Source organism: Pinus tabuliformis, chromosome J, assembly GCF_031772625.1.
Source record: "Pinus tabuliformis cultivar Carrire ecotype Pingquan chromosome J, CPIR1, whole genome shotgun sequence".
NCBI lineage: Eukaryota > Viridiplantae > Streptophyta > Pinopsida > Pinales > Pinaceae > Pinus > Pinus tabuliformis.
The window spans coordinates 844,466,722-844,486,401 of record NC_142295.1 but is presented as its reverse complement, the minus strand read 5'-3'; the positions used below and the strand labels follow the sequence as shown (position 1 = coordinate 844,486,401).

The window sequence follows — 19,680 nt, the reverse complement described above, 5'->3', positions numbered from 1 at the left end:
TAGTTGACAGACTTACCAAGTATGTACACTTTTGTGCATTATCACATCCATTTAAAGCCAGTATGGTTTCTACTGCATTTATGGAAACAATTCAAAAGCTACATGGAAACCCAAAGATTATTGTAAGTGACAGAGATCCCATTTTCACTGGACATTTTTGGACAGAATTATTTTCTTGTCTTGGTACTCAGTTAGCTCATGCTCATCTTATCATCCTCAATCTGATGGGCAAACTGAGATAGTAAACAAATGTTTGGAAGGATATCTTCGTTGCTTTGTATCTGATAAACAGACACAATGGGTCAAATGGTTGCCTCTGGCTGAATGGTGGTATAACACTTCCTTCCATACAGCAACAAAAATGACCCCATTTATGGCACTTTATGGATATCAGCCACCATCCATCACATCATATTTAAGAGAAAATCCTAAGGTTCAAGTAGTGGAACATCACATCGAACATCAACAAAAAGTCCTCCAACTCTTAAGGGATAACCTCGTGTTGGCACAGAATAGAATGAAACAACAGGCAGATCAACATCGCAGTGAAAGAAGTTTTGATGTAGGTGATTGGGTATTCCTACGGCTACAACCATATAAGCAAATGTCCCTCAAGCAAGCTAAGAAGGATAATAAATTATCACCAAAGTATTATGGTTCGTACAAGGTGTTGCAAAAGATTGGTACTATGGCATACAAATTGGAGCTTCCTGCAGCTTCTCGATTGCACCCAGTTTTCCATGTTTCATGTTTAAAGAAGGTTATAGGCGATAAGCTCCAGTTCAAACAATATTTCCAGAACTTGACGAGGAAGGAAAAATTATATTGGAACCGGAAGCAGTCACAGAAACAAGAACTCGACAGCTACGAAATCGATCAATTTCAGAGTATCTTATCAAGTGGAAGAACTTATCCGCTGAAGATTCCACATGGGAGGATGAGAATTTTATGCAGAAGTATCCAGAACTACTCAAGCGTTGAGGACAACACTTTTTTGAAGGAGAGGGGCATGTTGGGTCCCTATAATACTAGTGATTACCCCATTACTATTGTAGTTATACCCCTTATTAATATTGTTGTGCCCCTATTGCCCCCATATTGTTATTACTGTGCCCCATAGAATCCCTCTATTGTTATTTTTGTGGCTTTATATTATTATTGTTAGGTCGGCTGGATTATATTGTGACTCCTTAGACTCCTATATATAGAAAGGAGGTTTTGTCATTTGAATCATCCAAGAATTGTTCATTTATGTAATGTAAAGGAGGTTCCCCCTCGAAGAGGCTGAATTCTAAGGCGTTGATCTATCTTTTCTATCTTTTCTTGAGCTGGTTTCATAACAGATTGTAATCAGGCACACTAGTGAAAAAATATGCACATCACAATTTTTTGGTGGTTGAAAAGAGTAGATCTAGTGGACGTTGAAAAGTAAAAACCCAAAGCTTCCACGTGGATCATTACAATTCAAAGCTTTGTATAATCCTTTTCTTGAAGATGTTATTCGTGCAACAAGACCCTCCACCATGTAAACTGAAAGTCTTTCCATTGGGTCTCCTTGAATTGAGATTGTCTCTCTCAATTTTGCGATTATATGTGATGCTGCTAATTTTGGGTAACAATGGTATGTTCTAGGCTTAAGAGAAATTTACTTCAATTTCTTTATTAACCCAATAGCAATATCCAGTTTAGCAATCACATCAACATGATTCTAAAATGCAGATAGAACATAAACATAAACAATAGAGGACAAGCCAAGACAAGAGGACACGAGATGTGGCACCAGCCAGGGACAAACCCCAATGTGGGGAAACCCTTCTTCTTATATTCTTCAATAGTTTAGCAGAGAGAGAGAGTACAAATTACAAATCTGATAATTTATGATAGCAGCAGATAAGCCCTAACCAGAAAAGTCAACGTTGGTCAAACAGGGCAAAATTCTTCCTCTAAACAACTTGGTCAAACCTAGTCAACTTTGGCCTCTAATAGCAAGCCCAATTAGGCCAAAATAGTCTGAAAGAGTCCAGTCAAAAGCTAGTCAACGAAAGTCAAACTGTGATCAGCCTTACGGTAGTCAATGCTGGTCAAATGAGAAGTTAGATCACCTCAATTTCAATGCCCAGATTTGCAGCCTTCAAAGGAGAAGACACCTCACCCAATCCGCAGTCAAAATGAGGTCAACAGTGGTCAACACAGCCCAAAATACAGCCTCTAAATTTCAGTCAACGTAGTCAAACAGTAAAAAAAAAAAAAAAAAAACGTCCACCTTCCTTCACACGTGTGAGATATAGCTGCCCAGATTAGCGTACCCAATCAAGTGAGGGGAGAGAGATGTGTGAAGATGAGATGATGATAAAATGACTTGAGGTCTCCTCCTTTTATATGCAACGTTGAGGATGAGTTGGGGGTTTGAATGCCTGTTTTTCTTGTTGGCTGACCTTGACAATTTGTCCATAATATAAATAAATTCATATCTTCATTTTTACATATCAGAATCAGATGATCAATAGATCAATCCTACACCTCTCGAAGAGAGGAATCCAAGAAAAATATTAGTTGTCATAAATAAGATGACCCATATGGAGTTTGGCCCTAGTTTCAAATTTTAACAAATGTCAATTCTAGTTTACCTTCAAGTATTTAAATTGCACATTGAACTAAGAGTTGCTTGGAAGAGCACCCCGTATGAACATTATCTTGTTGGTGACTAGTTGATACATATGCTTCTTGTTGCAAAGAATTAGTTTGTGAAACAAAACATGAATCAAAGATATTTGTAATACTAGGATAATCCATGCTGCCATCAGAATAATCCTTCAAGGTTGTACTCTCTGTCAGAGAATGCATAGGGGAATCATCATACATAAGGTTTTCTATTGTGTCAACCATTCTCTATCAATATATGTGCTTTGAGCAGGGCTAATGATACTTGATTTGTCAATATCACTAAAAAGTTCTCTCTCCAACTCTTGCTTTTTTAGAGATTCTCAGACCCTCGCCAACTTTTTCAGGTATCACGATTAGAGATGTTTGGCCCTATATATGCAGGAGGCTCTTAGGTTCTGAACACATATTCTTCAACCTCCCATCAGAGCAGACCCAAAACAAAGGATCACAACATTTTTCACGGTACTACCTTCAGAGATAGGCACCAAGAGATTGATTGATACCAGTACGTATCCAAACTCCATATCAGTGAGGATCCATGGGACCTCACCCTGCCATACGAAATCTTAGCAATAGTTCGGTCTCAGATCCGTTCCTGGGAGATGGACTAGGTTCTCTAGTATTCAAAAACGTGTGAACCCCCCAAGAAACGATTTAGTGGACAATCTGCACTTTCCATCGGCTCTTCATTAGTGTTACTCATTCAGCCTCAGATGTTAGGAGAGATGGGTCTGATCCTCAGACCTATTAGCTCTGGATTTTCTCTGCTAGGGCCAAATGTTGATTTACTTCATGCATTGTATCTTTTATAAGAGACCATTGGTTCTCTCGCTTTGTATATACACCAGTGTACTCAATAGTCCCTTTGACCTACTTTGTGGTCATTAGTTCGACATAAATATAATTATCTTATCTTGCAGCCATTACTTGTTGTATTATGGGTTTTTGTCAAAAATACTACCTTGTATATCTCCTATTTGGCAATCTAATGATGGAAAATTTATGTAACAAACCTATATATATATATATATATATAAACACCAAAAATTACCCAACCAACATCTTTTATTGCGTCGGTGCACAGTACACGCTAGACGGGTAATGTTTGGAATGAAGTGGACCTAAACTCAAAATCACAGTGCCACAATGTTTTAAATGAAAAAGGTATTGTTCATGTACATTTAATAAGAACTTGAATTTCGAATTCATGCAATTATTATATTAATTTTTAATATTATATTAATTTAAAATTATATCGATATATGTATAATTTATATATAAATTTAAAATTATCAATAAAATTACTAAGCAAAGCTATCTATGTAAATACTTGTTCAGAGATTCTCTAACATTTGATTCATATCAAACAGTTCCATGGGGGGAGAAATGGGAGGAAACCGGAGCCGTAGCAAAAGCTACATCCCCAGAAGGAGCCAAAGCCCTCCTCATAGAAGACGTTACGAGGATTGCAAGGAGAGAAATCAATACATGGAGTGAGATAGGTTCAGAGACATGTGCTCCACTCTGCTCCCTATCCTTCTGGTCCAAAATATTTCTCTAGACGCGAGGTTCACATATTCATGTTTTCTTCTTAGTTTGAAGTTTCATACCCAATATTTTTAATGAAATTGTCCTAAGTCAACAATTCCTCGCTATACATTTTAGTCATCGAACAATGTATTGGGTCTTCAATCTTATTTTTTAAGTAAAAAGATTATTCTGGAATAGATTGTGGTTTTCCATGTGTTTTTTTTGGGGTTTCATATTAAAATCATCAGGGTTTGCAGTATTTGGTTTCTTTTAAGCTTCGGCAATGACAATGTTGTTCTGTATGCAACCCCATGACGATGAATAAGTTTCCACGTTGAGTAGATATGGTTGCTTAACTGTCATTGTGTAGTGGTAGTTTAATTAGATTGAATAACTTGGCAACCAACCCCTGAACTTGGGGGTTTGCAAGGGTAAATAATTTTCTTAAAGAACCTTGGGAGTAACTTCAAGGGTAATGATTTTCTTAAAAAACCTTGGGAGCTACTTTAAGAGACTAATAAAATTTGCGGGATTTAATTGAACATAGTTGTCTTCAATTTTAACAAATGACAATTACAGAACATCATGCAAAATGGATGGTTTCTTATAGGAAACCCATCTCATTTTACTAATTCAGATGGCCCTAATTGAAATAATCCTGAAATTTCCTTTGAATATAAAACAACCATAACTAGTGTTTGTGATTTTTTAATTAGGTTTTCATTTTCAGTTTTAGCAGGGGTTTCTTTTGTTTCATTTCCAAAGTGACTTAAGAGCATTGTCAAGACATGAATGGCTGGTAGACTCGGTATGGTCCAAACTTTGAAGGATTGCCAAAAATACAGTAAGTTTTAGCTTTTTGTTATCCAAACGGCCAAGATGGGCCTATGTAAATCATTTGTATAAATTCATTAATAGGAGAAGCACTCTATTTCAAGTGTTTTGAACCCAACCTATGTAATCAAATCTTTGTTATATGTGTAATTGAATCCCTGTGGTTGTCTTGAATCAAGTGTGTTACAGGAAAGCTTAGGAGGGAGTGCACTTTAAGAGGAGTAACATAGAGGAGGAAAACATACTTTGAATTAGGGCCGAAACCCTTTTGTTGCTCATTGATAAATGAGAGGATCAATGATCCAATCTAATTAGAGGGTGCAACAGAAGCGTGGAGATTAAGAAATCTTGAAAAATTGTGTTAGGGAGGAATGTTGTATAAGTGTTTAAGCTTGTGTTAAAGCCTGCCAACAACGACCATTTCCTTTAGAACAAAGCACAAGGCGAGATTAGAGTTTATTAAGTTGCAGAAATCTGTAACATAACAGAGAGCAAGAAGACAGGAAGTGAGTTCCATCAGGAAATTCTCAACTCAAAACATAATCTTGGAAGACGCCTCTCATGGATTCTTCTTAGAATCACTTTTTCAAAATCATCGAGAATGCGGTAGATGATGGGGGTGAGAAACAAAATGTATGTGATCAGTAGTTAATGGAAATATTACTGTATTAGATGTAGACAAAGCATAGGAGAGTCAAAATTCTGAGACGAAAATAAACTGTCGAGACATGAATTCAAAGAACGATATTTAACAAGAATTTTCTAGTCTATTATGTTTCTCAGAAGGTTCAAGAGGCGTTGACAAAGAAGAGTCCAATATTTGAGAAGGTGAGCTTCAGTTCCATGGTCACTTGAGTGGTCAAGTAGCTTATTGACAAGCACTTAAGTTTTAAAGGAAGGTCTGGCAGAGATGAAGACGAGAATAAGTCTGACAATCAATAGAAAGAGAATCTTTGTCTCGCGGGAGTTTTCTCTTAGAAGGTTGGAGGTGCACTTATTTGTGAAAAAGTTGAGATTTTGACAACCCTGATTGATGGTCATTCTGGTGGTTGCGAGGAGCTAAAGAAAGGGAGATTCGATAAAAGAATCTGGCTACCATATAGAATAAGCCTGTGTCAGTTAACAATAGAAAGGTAAAGTTTCCTGTGCATGTTATATTATATGGTACTTGAATTCGGTGGTTTTCAAAAGGGACTCATTCCTCCCCTTTGGTTTATATTGTAGAGTCTTGGCCACGGTGGTTCTGCCTAGTTCTTGGGCCTGCACATGTTATATGATTACAAGGCTTGAATCCATTAGTTTTAGAATAAGGCTCCTGTTTAATAAAGGAATCCTCCCATTCAGCGTTAAATTAGGAAAAATAGTATAAAGGGATTTATTTTCCATAGCTGGGTTAGGGGAAGTGATAATCAATGATTAGAGAGAATGGGGAATGTTGGTTAGACCCTGTCACTCACATCATTATCTCACAAGAATGTTGCCCAACAATAGAATGTAGGTCCAATCCCTTGTAAGCAATTTGCATTAAACTCACACAGGTCAACATAATTGAATTGATCCACTCCAAGGATACATAGGTCATGCTTCAAGGTGATGCCTTACATAATAAGGGCTCTAAGACGAAGTAGCTACAAGAGGTGTCCACACCCTTTTGTCACAAGCCCGCATAGACTCCATTACTTCTACTAAGCCATGTGTTTCATTAGGATTTATTCCTATAGGTCAGGAATCAGTTCCTATAATTTAGGAGCTAATTCCTATAAGTTAGGACAAATTCCAGTGATTTAGGATGAGTCCTTACAAATTAGGATGAGTGATGAAGTAGTTAACTAATGTGAAAAAGTGGAAGGTCGAGTTCATTGTCTTCTAGTGCGAGTTAATTTGGGAAATGATGAATGGTTGAATCTCAAGTTCTATAATTGAGATGAGATGAGTTGCATGAGTTAGTTCACTGAGTTAACTCGTCAATCACAAAATCAATTTCCTAAAACATAATTTGCTAGATTTATCCATTTGAATTGCTTATAAGGAGGAACGAAGGCACAAATGCATTCATTCTTGAGCACGAGTTTTGTGTGTGAGGTTGCATGAGAGCGAGTTAAGCAGGAGGATTGTGTGAGTTGATAGAGGGAAGAATTGCCTTGGGAATACAATAAGAAATAGGAGGAAATTCCTATTTTATAGGGACTTCTCATTCATGCAAGGTAGAAAGCAAGCAGATTAGGGGTCTTGCAGATTGTTTCAAGCTTAGTTCAAGCAAGGAGATCATTTATTCTCTATTGAAACTATATTGTATTGTAAGAGATATATTGCTCATTCTTCTATCAATAAAATTCTCAGCCAAGCAGAGGGTTTTCCTAGTTGGGTTCCCTAAAAAATTATGTTGTTGAATTGTGTGATTGTGTATTTATTTATGTTCCTATTCCACTACAAAATATGTAGAGAAATTCTGTGTCTATATGAAAATAAATTAGTTTCATATTGTTCATGTCAGCAGTTGTAGAAATTTGTGGATTTTCTACAGAATTTCCATCCAAAAATCTATGGTACAACAAGTCATTGATGTCTTAATCCAAATGTATATTACTCCTCCTATGTATGGCATCCTCCAAGCAAGTGAACCTCTCCATCTAGCCACAATAAAGGACATTGAACAAGCTATCAAGAAAACTCCAATGCCCCAGGGAAGAATGTCATGCAAGCAACCAAAGTCAAAGAATCATGGATTAAGTTATCTCCAATGTGTAAATTCATCACAATATTTCATGCACCTATCCATTTTAGACCATCTAGTGGCTAAACACACATTATGTACCCTAAATCTCATGAAGCACCCCCAGACATGTTGTAAACTCTTTTAGAGTAACTTGAAGACTAACAAAAACCATGTTGAGTGCTTTTTTGTTTGCAATTTTTTTGTGAAATTTTTAAATTTATCCCCTTTTTGTGAAATTTTAAATTTTAAAAGATTTTTGTGATAGCACCAAATATTCCTTGGAGAAATTGCTAATAGAGATGTGATGTGTTTATGATTGCAAAACAACTCTATATAGAGGACCAAACCTCTCTAGAAAAGAGGTACCTCTATAAAGTTGACCTACATGTTTTGGTTTTCCATAGTAGTTGCAGTTTCCTTTTTGTCACTTACAATGCTTCATCTTAGGCTAAATCATGAAATAAGAAGCTTCTATTTTATTGTAGTTTCTTCTAGTTTTAATTCAACTAATTCAACACCATTTTGAGACCATAGGCACATTTCCTTTTGACTATCCTACACTAATGGGGTTGGAAACCATCTTGAACAAATCTTGAACCCCCATCAATGATGACATCTCTCTACTAAATTACAAATTTGTTAGACTTAGTATCAAAATAGACTATATACCATAGATTCATTAAGCAGCCAATGAAAACACATTTCCTGCTTCAGTGTGTATCTCTGAGTGTGTGCTTTGCTCTATTTTTCCCTTCTGAATTCTCAAGGCTCTGCTTCATATTAGCAAGAAGTATGACCTTTGTTCTTATGGTAGTGATAAATTGGTGTAACTCATGACGAGCCTGATAACATATGACCCAGACATACACGGACATACTTTTGTGACAAATGTTTTGGGTCACTGCTATGAAATGGTTGATTATTTTCCTGTGAGGTCTAGAACTCATGAATCTATGGAGAATCTTGTTCTACATATTAGTAACTAGCTATAGGGCTTGTTAGGTCCCATATATGTATATATATAAGTAGGAGAATGTCAATAAAACTTAGCAATTTCTTAGTACTAGTAAAGATGATGTGAGTTCCTGTCCAGCTTTGGTTGTGCTGGTGACTAGCTTTGTTTGTGTTTGGTGACTAGCTTTGGATGTAGGAAAGATGCACCTTTTTGGTTGTGCAGAAAAAATAGATTTATAATTCAAAACTGTATAAATGTTATCACGTATATTGAGAATGTTTACATTTAGATTAATAACAAGGTTCCAAGTCATTATGACAAAAAAATTCCCAATTATTCAAGACAAACTCAATTAATTATCAATTTAATAATAAAAATAATTTCCATTTTTTTCCTTATTACTTTATAAAAGGGATATTGTATCCTTATTCAGTTTGTGGAAGGTAGGGAATATGATTCTCAATACGACTTAAAAGAGCATTTTGTTGTTGAATCTGGCGCTAAATGAGCTAGAATTCCTTGTGGATTTCTTATATTTCCATTGCTAACTCCGAAACTCCTGCAAAGGTGGACGTCAAAGCTTTTTCCAAGAGCTTTTTCATCATCCAAAAAAGGTAAATGGTCTGCTGGAACTGGGTGTGTCGACCTTTGTTTTGGCTCGGGTCAGGGATGAGATCTTGCCATTCATTTAGCTCCAGTTCATTATCTGTTCCCTGTTGCTTCAATTCATTCTCCCAACTCGAAATAATCTAATGAGCCCATGGGTGTGCACTAGTCTGATAATACTGAGTTGTTTCCAAGATTAAATCATTGTTATTTTTGCAACCCCTATTTCGGGTGGTTTGAGGTTGAGCTCGAGTTCTTCCATGACCACAACCCTGGCTTTGCCTGTGATCTTGACCACCCCTTGCATTTCTCCCTCGGGACAAAAGAGTGAGGGGAAAGAACATTAGGGAAAATAGTGGACTTGAGGGTTGCACTTTGGAGGGAATATGATAGATAGACTAACAACCCAACAAACTATAGACTCAAAGAGTTAGAGACAAAACCAACCGCGAGATACTAAATGAAAATTCATTATATGGCAATATACCTGAATGTCTCTGTGTTAAGGGGAAAATCTCTTTGAGAATTAAACAAACTCTACTACCAGTGATGCCCTACTAAAGGCTATTGAAATAAATCGCAGGGGTTTGTTGGCAAGGAAACATAGTAAAGGGACTAGGCTAGGAGGGATTGGTCCTTCAACTTGCTTGGTTGTTATTGGGCAATATGCAAAGCTTTTTCCCCTTCATGTTTTAATAATGCCATGCCCTTTAGGACAAATCAACAACAACAGAAAGAACATTCCCAAACAACTCCTAAAATTCCCATAGAATACATTGGGATCAACCCTATATTCAATGACATCATCCATTTTCTTCAGTGCTTTCATTATGGAGTGAATGTGAAGAGATGATTGTATGCTCGAATGAAGGTTTGTGCAAAGTTGATTCAATGTCATTTGCAAACTCCCCTTGATTTGATGAATTCGGTGATGCGTCGTGTAAGCCAACCTCAATTGGATGTAGCCACCCAACTTTTTGATCCTCTTCCCTCGTGCCCAACATAGCAGTGTGAAAGTATCATAATCTAAAAATGTGAAAGTATGTAAAGTCTACTATAAGGGGGGCTTCTAATTCCCCCACAAGTTGCCACGAGGGGGGCTCCCAACATCTCCAAACATTGCTACAAGGGGTTTTAGACCACCCTAATAAGTTGCTACAAGGGGGGTTGTAAGCTGCCCTTTTAGGTTGCTACAAGCGGGGTTTTTAAATTTCCCCCATAGGTCAATTTTCAAGGGGGTTTCAAATCACCCCCAAAAGTGACTTTTTGGAGGTGATTTACAACCAACCTTGAAAAATGACTTCTAAGCGCTATTTCAATCACCCGTAAAAGTCACTTTTGGGGCTGGTTAATATCTCTTAAAAAACCTTTTTGTTTGTCCTCACAATGCCCTTAGGCTAGCCCACCTGAAGGGCCCTCACGCCTAATCAACCCAACTTTTGGGGCTTGACCCTGACGAAGGCAAGGAGAATTGAACCAATGCCTCATAACAGAGGGCTAATGACTTGGCAAGGGGGCTTCAACCAACCATTTGGGCCACCGATCAGTGCGATCTCTTCAAAAACCTTCCCTAAAAGGCTTGACATTTAGAGGTGATGCTTTGAAGGGAGGAGAGGGAGGTCTAACAAATTGTACCCAAAAGTCACTTTTCAAGTCCGGAACCCCCCTTGAAAAGTGACAAATTTGGGGGCAGTTCATATCTCTTAAAAAACCGCCCCTAAAAGGCTTGACTTTTATAGGTGATGCTTTTAGGGGCTGAGGGGAGGGGTGGTGGGTGAGGGTTTAAAAAAATGTAGTTAATGCTAAAACTGCTTCTAATTCCCACTTTTGGAGGCAGCGTACGACCCCCCCCCCCTTAAAAATTATTTTTTCTAGCAGTGGTAGTTATAATTTTTGTCTACAGAAGTCATTCTTTTTTAATGATTAACTATGCTTTTATTCTTTCTAGGATCTCCTCTCAAGCACATGTTTCAACCAATTCTCAAGTTCATTCTTCAAATTACTTTTATAATTATTTTTGATATTTATACTTCTCTAATCTTCTATAAGAAAAGGTCTTTCATTTTATATATACAAGGTGATTCCTTGAGTTAGAGGAAAGGAATATCCTTCCTTCACTAGTAAAGGAATTCCCCTAAAAAAGGAAAATGATTTCCTTTCTTGAGAGAGCTACAGGATTTTCCTTATCAACACCGATTGCATTACCAGCAGATGCATCATCAACATTACAAATAGTTGGTGAAGTCTCTTTTTTAATCTTTGCCTCTTGAGTAATCTTCTTGTTATTCTAAGGAAATCCTCGACCTCTTCCCTTCGCATTATAATTTTGAGATAGAACCTTAACTGCTTTTGGTTTTTTCAAGCAATCAATCGTGGTCGCTTCCTTACAAATATTGGACACATCTGATAACACTACACTTCATTTAAGGGGTTCAGCAGCAGCACTGGATCCATAAATATTTGGCTCCATTGTTGCACGCTTTCCTTTTGGTTTACTTTGGGTTGGCGGAAGAGGTGGAAGGGCATTGTTCAACGTGGACTTTGCAACCCTCGCCCATGTAATGCAAACATTGGATGCCCGGGTTCCAGTCATTGTTATTTTGTAAAGTTGTGAGCAACACAACTTTACACCTTTGAATTCGTTTAAACCGAGCAGCAATATTCAAAGATCCAACCGCGGAAGTTTACCAGTTCTTTCATCCCACCCAAAGGATCACCATGGCCGATAAAATTGTTCCAACTAATGTTAGTAGGAACAACGGAACTGCGGGAAAGAGTCACTAGTATTTACTGTACATATAGAGGAGCTCCTTGAGAAGATTTGATCTCAGGTTGGAAGCTTCAGAACACTCCCTGCTTTCCTCTGCGCCTTAATACGAATAAAAAACTACCTGGAAACCTCCATTTACTCACTAAACACGAATCACCTTCCCATTTTCAAATTTCAAAATATGTCGTGAATCTTTAAAATGTACATAACTAGTTGATTTATTTTATGGCATATTCTAGTGTTATGCCATATTCAGTTTGTAAAAGTTTAAATGTAGAACTCAATAAAACAATGAATTAGATTTTTCAACTAGAATGCTCGAATGTTAAAGTGCATAGTGAATTAAAGTGTGTACTCCTCAAACTTTCTTCTAATCCAAAATAATGATTGAGTCGTATGCTTTGTTACTAAGCAAGGGTTGGTTTCAAAAAATAAATGGATATTTTTTTGATAGAATGGTCACATCTTTGTCTTCCATATAAGGGTATGACTAATCAAATTAAAATAACAAGGAAGAGGCATATGAAGCACATGATAACTGATTTAAGTGATTCAAATGTGTTCATTGTGTTCCTTAATTCTACACTTTTTAACTACTATTTTGACTCTCTTTTTTGGAAATTGAATGTTGAATTTTCACCTTTTGTAGATCTGTGTAATCAATCTAAGATCTTTCACTCAACTTAGCTTGTTGTAAATAATTCTATAAACTAGCAATTGCACCAAGAGGTGCAAAGGAACACCGATAGGAAGAGTGGGGAATGATTTTGTGATATCTATGTTATAATTTAGATAAAAATGTTGCTCAAAAAGGATGGCATGTTCCCTTTTAGTGATCTTAGCCTGAATGACCTTACATTTGTCATCAAAATGTTCATACTTCTTGTCAAAAGAGAACCACACCTTTTCTTTTTTCCTATCCTATTTGTAAGTGTTACATTGGGGGACACCAAGTTCAATCCATTTTATTGGGTTATCCATTAGAAGTGGTGTGGGGTTGACAAGAGGAAACAGGTTTATTTTGAACAAAATGATTGGTCTTAGGAAGCTTAGCTTCTATTTTAGAGACAAGCATGAAGGTATACTACAAAATAGCAGAAAATAGTTTTAGTTCCTTCCTTAATATGTGAAAATAACACATAAATGATCCTAACTTGAAGAGTTTCTTTGAATTCTCTTACCTCAAGTTTCTGTGGAGAGGAACTATCAAGGCAAGTGAGGGAACCCAACCTTAATTTCTCTTATGGAATAAGAATCCCCTAATTGAAAAGCCAATCTAGAAAGTATTCCTGCCTAAATAATAAATGCCTCTATATTTTCTTGATTAACCATGATGCATGTCATTTTAGTGACGATATCAAGACATTGTGTCATTCCCTCCACTAAATGACTAAATGAGCTTTGCAGTGAGAGCAAGGTCATCTATACAATTCAAATTAAGCAATTTCTCCCCATAAAGGACGTGAATGCCTCACAACGTTTGTTATAAATAAGAATCTTAAAGGAGAAATAATAATGCATCACTACAATACCACATAAATATGGGGAAAATGGTTTGGATATTTCACGACTTTGTAGGTGGGGTTTGGTCTAGGGTTTGTACTAGTCTTGTATGTTTATTCAACCCCTTTTATGGTATATAGGCTGGAAGATCATTTGCAATGTCGACCAAATTCGAGTCCCAGAGTAACTAGGTAAAGGGGTTGAGCTTAAATATGAAAAAGTCGTGGATCCTGGCTAATCTTCATGGTGGGGTTATTCAGTTATGGCATTATCAGATGGGAACATTGATAGATTTGATGAGCATGATGGGTTGGTTAGAGGAGTACATTTTCACAAGTCTCAGACGTGTTTGTGTCTGGAGGTAAGCCAACCGACTTGGATATTTATTGCATGTTTTGTGATCCATGTGAACCTATTTTTTATGTATTTCAAAGATTGAGTAGCACTTTGAAACTGATCGCCAAGGTTCAGTTTTCAGTAGTTACATCAATTGGACGATTGATATGGGTTTCAATGGATACATTTTTATATCCTGGAATGGTGGGTCTCTAACACCTTGGTGACATGGAGAGGGTCTTGAACACATTGGTGTTGTGTGATTCCCTCATGTATTTTGACAAAATTTTCATGGATCAGCTAGGAGATTACCTTTACTTGCTTTGTGTTATAAAATGTCTGGAAATTACACACGTCTAGTGGCAAGTTTTGTATTGATGTCAATTGGGTCTAGCTTGGGTGGTTGGGAAGAAAATGTTATCTTTCCCTGTTTGTGAGTCAATTGTTGTTTGGATCTCTTCTTCATGAGCTATGAGGAATAGAGTCAATTATTGTTTGGAGCTCTTCTTCATGAGCTATGAGGAATATCTCAATCTCACTACCAGATGGAGGGTGGGCTGACAAATTACATGCAAGGAAAAAGAAAGTCGCAAGGTAATCAAACTGGTATACCTAGTTTAAAACCTTCTAAATGGGTGGGGATTGGGCCAGATGACAAGTCCTTGGTGATTTTGGCGGGCTTAGAAATGCCTCTCATAGTGCAACCACTTAGCCAAAGGAGAGCTGCAAGAAAAATTCCCACCCTCTCCCATCCAAGGAACAAAGTTGTTTTAGAATTGGTAGGTTTAGTGAAGCTTCCCAGCCATGTAGCTTCTTATGTATACATTGTGTGTGTATATTTAGGCCATCTAAAGAGTAGTGTCTTCGATTGTAAATGATCTGACATAACAGTCAAAAATACAATTATGAAAAGTTGTTATAACTCCAATTTACTTGTTAATGTTACATGGAATGACTTTAAGATCAATATATGGAACTACAATATGCACTGCTGCCTATATCCAAAGAGTTAAGTTCCACAATGAGTATCTTTGGATTGTCAGTGCAAGTGATGAACAAATAATAAAGATATGGAACTGGAAATCTTTAACTTGTATCTAACCGTACTGGCAACATTTTTTGTGTAATGTGTGCTTCTTTTCATCCTAAGGAAGATTTGGTCATTTGAAGCCCCTTGGATCAAACTGATTATGTATGGGATATTTGTGCTCCGACGAGGAAAACTGTCTGCAGATGATATTAAGGTTAGCACAAATGAACACAGATATTTTTGGAGAGGGTGATGTTGTTGTCAAATATGTTTTGGAATTTCATGATTGTGGAGTGAACTGGGCTGTTGCTTTTCATCCCAGCTTGCCATTGATTTTGTCAAGAGCAGATGGTCACCAAGCAGATTGAATGGCATGCAGATTCAATTTCTTGGTGAAGTTATATCTATTTAATTAGAGATATATTAACTTTTTTTTGTGTTACTTCTCTTTCTTGAGTAGCATCTCAGTTTGTATGAAATTCATTTGTGAAAAGTTAGTTTGTTTTGTTCTCGGATACCAAGGCATAGCAAGTTGGATAATCTAAGAGGGCACGCAAAAAGTTTGTAGATAATTCATTTTTGAAAAATTATTTTGTTCTCAGAGATCAAGGCATGGGAAGTTGAAAAATTTAGAAGGGAACGTGAAAAAATTGTAGATAATTCATTTGTGAAAAGTTAGTACGTTTTGTTCTCGGGTACCAAGCTTGGGAAGTTGGATATTTTAACTTTTAAGAGGGCATGTGAACTATATGTCTCGTGTGATGTTCCATCCACATCACGACATTATTGTTAAAATTTAGAAGATAAAATTATCTGAGTTTGAGAGATATCCAAGTAGTGTAGAGGTGTCCAAACATTTTGTAGAGACAATGATTGCTTCTGGATCCTTGCAGCACATCTTGATGTGAAACTTCTCGTTGTTGGGCATGACCATGGGATGATTGTTTTCAAGTTAGAAAGATAAAGATCTACTTTTTTTGTTTATGGGGGCACCCTATACTATAGCAATGACCATTTTCTATTGGCTCATCAATTTGCAACTCAAAAAGACTCTCAACTTATACAGATAAGAAGGGTTGGATCCATGAATTGGATCAAGGACATGATGATCATTTTTGTTTAGCCCCATGGATAATGTTGTCCTCATACGTTTGGATGTTGATGGTGGGTGATATGAACTTATTCTTGGGTCAGAGGATAGTGTTTGGACTTGGGAGAAGTGATGTAATGCAGGAAGAAAAGAAAATGACTTGGAGGACCTGCTGCCTTTTCTACTTGCAATCAATCCATAGTCACTGACATGAGTCATAACCAAGTGATAAAAAATCATAGAAATAAGGTGTTCAAGAAGTCTAATCGTCTAGTATTTGTGGATGCAATTTTCTGTGTAGGAACATAAAACCTTCTTCTTGGGCCAGAAGATAGTGTTGGGACAGAAGAGTGACACAATGCAGGAAGAAAAGATAGCGACCTTGGTTTGCAATAGAGGATTGTACTTGGGGACCTCCATATTCCATCTTTTAAATACATTTAGTCAAATGACATGGAAAATGTATCCTTGCTGAGAAAGCATGCAATCATCATTGGAAGCAAGAAGCTTGTACAATGTTCTATGCATAAGATTATTTGTGCTAAAACTTAAGAGTGGTGCTTGGGGTGACAATTGTGTTTTGTTGTCTTCCAAACAGAGATGGTGGCCTTATTGGAACGGTTGATGTTCAAGTATGTATAACAAAGGTATCTGGGAATTCTGTCAATTTCTTGGATGATTTGGATATAACTGTGTCATACAGATTAATGCCTGAGTATATGTTCAAGCTAGCACTGATAAAAAAGAAGTATGACAATGTTATGAGCATGATTAGGAACTGATTTGTGGATAGACAGTGATTTCTTAGATGCATCTGAAGGGCTTCCCAGAATCAGCTCTTCAATGTTTCAAAGATGAGAAGGCATGATTTAACTTAGCAGTGTAGAGTGAAACTATTCAAGTTGATGTTGCTTCTGCAAAACAGAGAGATGTTAAGGTCACTAATATACACTTGGAACTAAGGCCCTTTAGTAACGCAATGTTGGCATTGTTGAATATGTTTACCAGAGATTAAAGAATTTTGAAAGGCTTTCATTTTGTATCTTTTCGTGGACAATATTGATAAGCTTTTGAAGATGCTAGGGATTGCAGAAATATAAAATGATGTTATTGGTCAGTGTCACAATGCCCATATGTGAGTGCAGCAATTCATGGGCTTACAGAGATTGCCAATATGCTTGTACTTAATAGCTAGGTGGAAATCTACCCACTCTACCATCTGGAAATAAATCATCACTTATTGTGCCTCCTCCATCAATTTGTTGCAATCTTGAATGACTGTTATTGGGGTTACATAAGGACTTTTTGAGGGTGGGTTGGATAATGCATGGGTTGCAATCCATGAAGAAGAGGATAAAGGAGTTGAAGCCAATAGGGGTTAAGACCTTGACACTTCTGGTGGGTTGGATAATGCAAGGGGTGCAATCCATGAATAAGAGGATGAAAGAGTTGTAGCCAATAGGGGTTAAGACCTTGACAATTCTGGAGTTGAAAAACAAAATGGCAAGGTTGTAATGATCAATGATAGAGAAGTGAGAGTAGACAATTACGATGAGATAGGATGGGATGTATAATCTTTGAAGCTACCTACAAATGTATAAGTTGAAAATGTTGCAGATACAATTCATAATGTCATTAGTTACACCATCACCACATATGCCAATAATTCAAATCTGGATACAAAAAATCTTCTCTTGCAAGTGAGAATGCAGCTGCTAGTAACATTAATATGGCAATGCAGCTCTCAAGTCAACAACTTGGTATTAAGGATTTCACTCCATTAAAAGTTAAAACCTTTGTTTTTGGATCTTTACGTGGGCAACGATACATACCTTCCTGCATTTTTTTTTTCACTGTGATCTTCTTAGCAATAAAGGGAGGCTGGAGTGAGACTGCTAGCTCAAATGTCAGAGGTCCATGAGCTTTGGCATTTAAGATTTTTCTATTAGATGAGAAACTTAAACTAGCTTACAAATCCACAATAGATGGGAATTGTAGTGAAGCATTAAGGTTATTTCTTACCATCTTGCACGCAATTCCAGTTATTGATGTAGATTTTGTTTAGGAGGTTGAGAAGGTGAAGAAATTGATTGGAATTGCTAAAGAATGTGTTATGGGTCTTCAAATGGAGGTCAAGAGGAATTTAAGGATCATATTGTCGAACAGCAAGAGCTTGCAACCTATTTTACTCATTGCAACATTCAAAAAGTCCATTTGAGGTTGGCTTTGCCAAACACGATAGGTGTTTGCTAGGGAAATTCAGTACAACTAATAACTTGGCTTGATAACTGCTGGCAAATGAGCCCGTTGCAAACCATGCAAAAAAGGCCCAACAAGTTCTACAGGCATGTGGGAGGCAGTTACATGATGCTAAAAACATTGAATTATGATTTCAAAAATCCTTTTGTTGTTTTTGGAGCAACTTTTGCACCTGTATATCGTGGTCAAAAGTATGTGTCCTGTCCACATTGTACACCACACTTTATTCCAATCATAAAGGGAAATCTGTGTGCTATATGTGAGCTTGCAGTTGTGTTCTGGGTCTTCGGATGCGGTTCAAGGGAGAGGAAGTTAAGGATGATATTGTTCAACAAAAAGAGCTTGCAATTTATTTTATTCATAGCAACCTTCAAAAATTCCATTTGAGGTTGGCTTTGTTGAATACCATGGGTATTTGTTATAAGGGATGGAGCTTCAGTACAACAGCTAACTTTTCTTGATGACTATTGGAAAGTGAGCCCCTGCAAACCATTCAACAAAGGTACAACAAGTTCTGCAGGCATGCAAGCGGCAGCTACAGGATGCCAAAACACTGAATTGTGATTTTTACTTCAGAAATCCTTTTGTTGGTGGTGCCAAAACTTTTACATCTATATAGCATGGTCAGTCAGAAGGATGTGTCCTGTAAATATTGTACAACATGCTTTGTTCCAGTCATACAACGAAATCCCTTCCCTATATGTGAGCTTGCCATTGTGGGTTCAAATGCTTCTAGGTGCTAAATATGCATCTTTATTTCAAGAAATTTCATTACCCATGCATATTTCCATATCAATATTTCACTCTCTACCTTTCAAAACCACATTGAGATATATGGTAGGACAATCACTAACAAGTCTTGGACAAACTTGAGGGTCTTCTTAAGAGACTGGGGATGTTTAGTGATCAATGAAATGACAGTAGAAGTAAAACTTTCCATCTTTTTTCATTGTTTACAATTGGAAATTTCAGTCTATGTTTTTTCTTCCCTTTCTCAGTCTCAGACAATGAAAAGTGTCGGTAATTTAGCTTTAGGTCTGGAGAATTTTTTATAGACCCCACTGGGTGTTTATCCTATCTTTATTATGCAAGTGTTATAGTGGTTTGTCTAAGTAGAAACAGGCACTAGGGTCTTATTATTCAACATCAGAAAGCAATGTAATTGTTTGAATGCTTTTTCATATGTAGGCCCTGTCTAAATTGAAACTGGTCAAATTGCCCCATTGGACTAGGCATGGTATTGAACCATCCTGCTAACCAAAATGGTACCTAACCAATACAAACTGGCCCTAATTGGCTGGACAAGAGACTTAAACTTTTATGAAATTTCTGAATAAATTTTCTTGTACATGCACAACAGACTTAGGTTTATTCTTTTGATGATGAC

At 37.0% G+C, this 19,680-nt stretch overlaps 2 pseudogenes; both read left to right on the top strand.

Moving 5' to 3' along the window:
• Positions 1–13,736: 13,736 nt before the first annotated feature.
• On the top strand, positions 13,737–15,312 carry LOC149229337 (coatomer subunit alpha-1-like; annotated as a pseudogene).
• Positions 15,313–15,417: 105 nt separating this feature from the next.
• LOC149229336 (coatomer subunit alpha-1-like) lies at positions 15,418–18,680 on the top strand (annotated as a pseudogene).
• Positions 18,681–19,680: the final 1,000 nt, after the last annotated feature.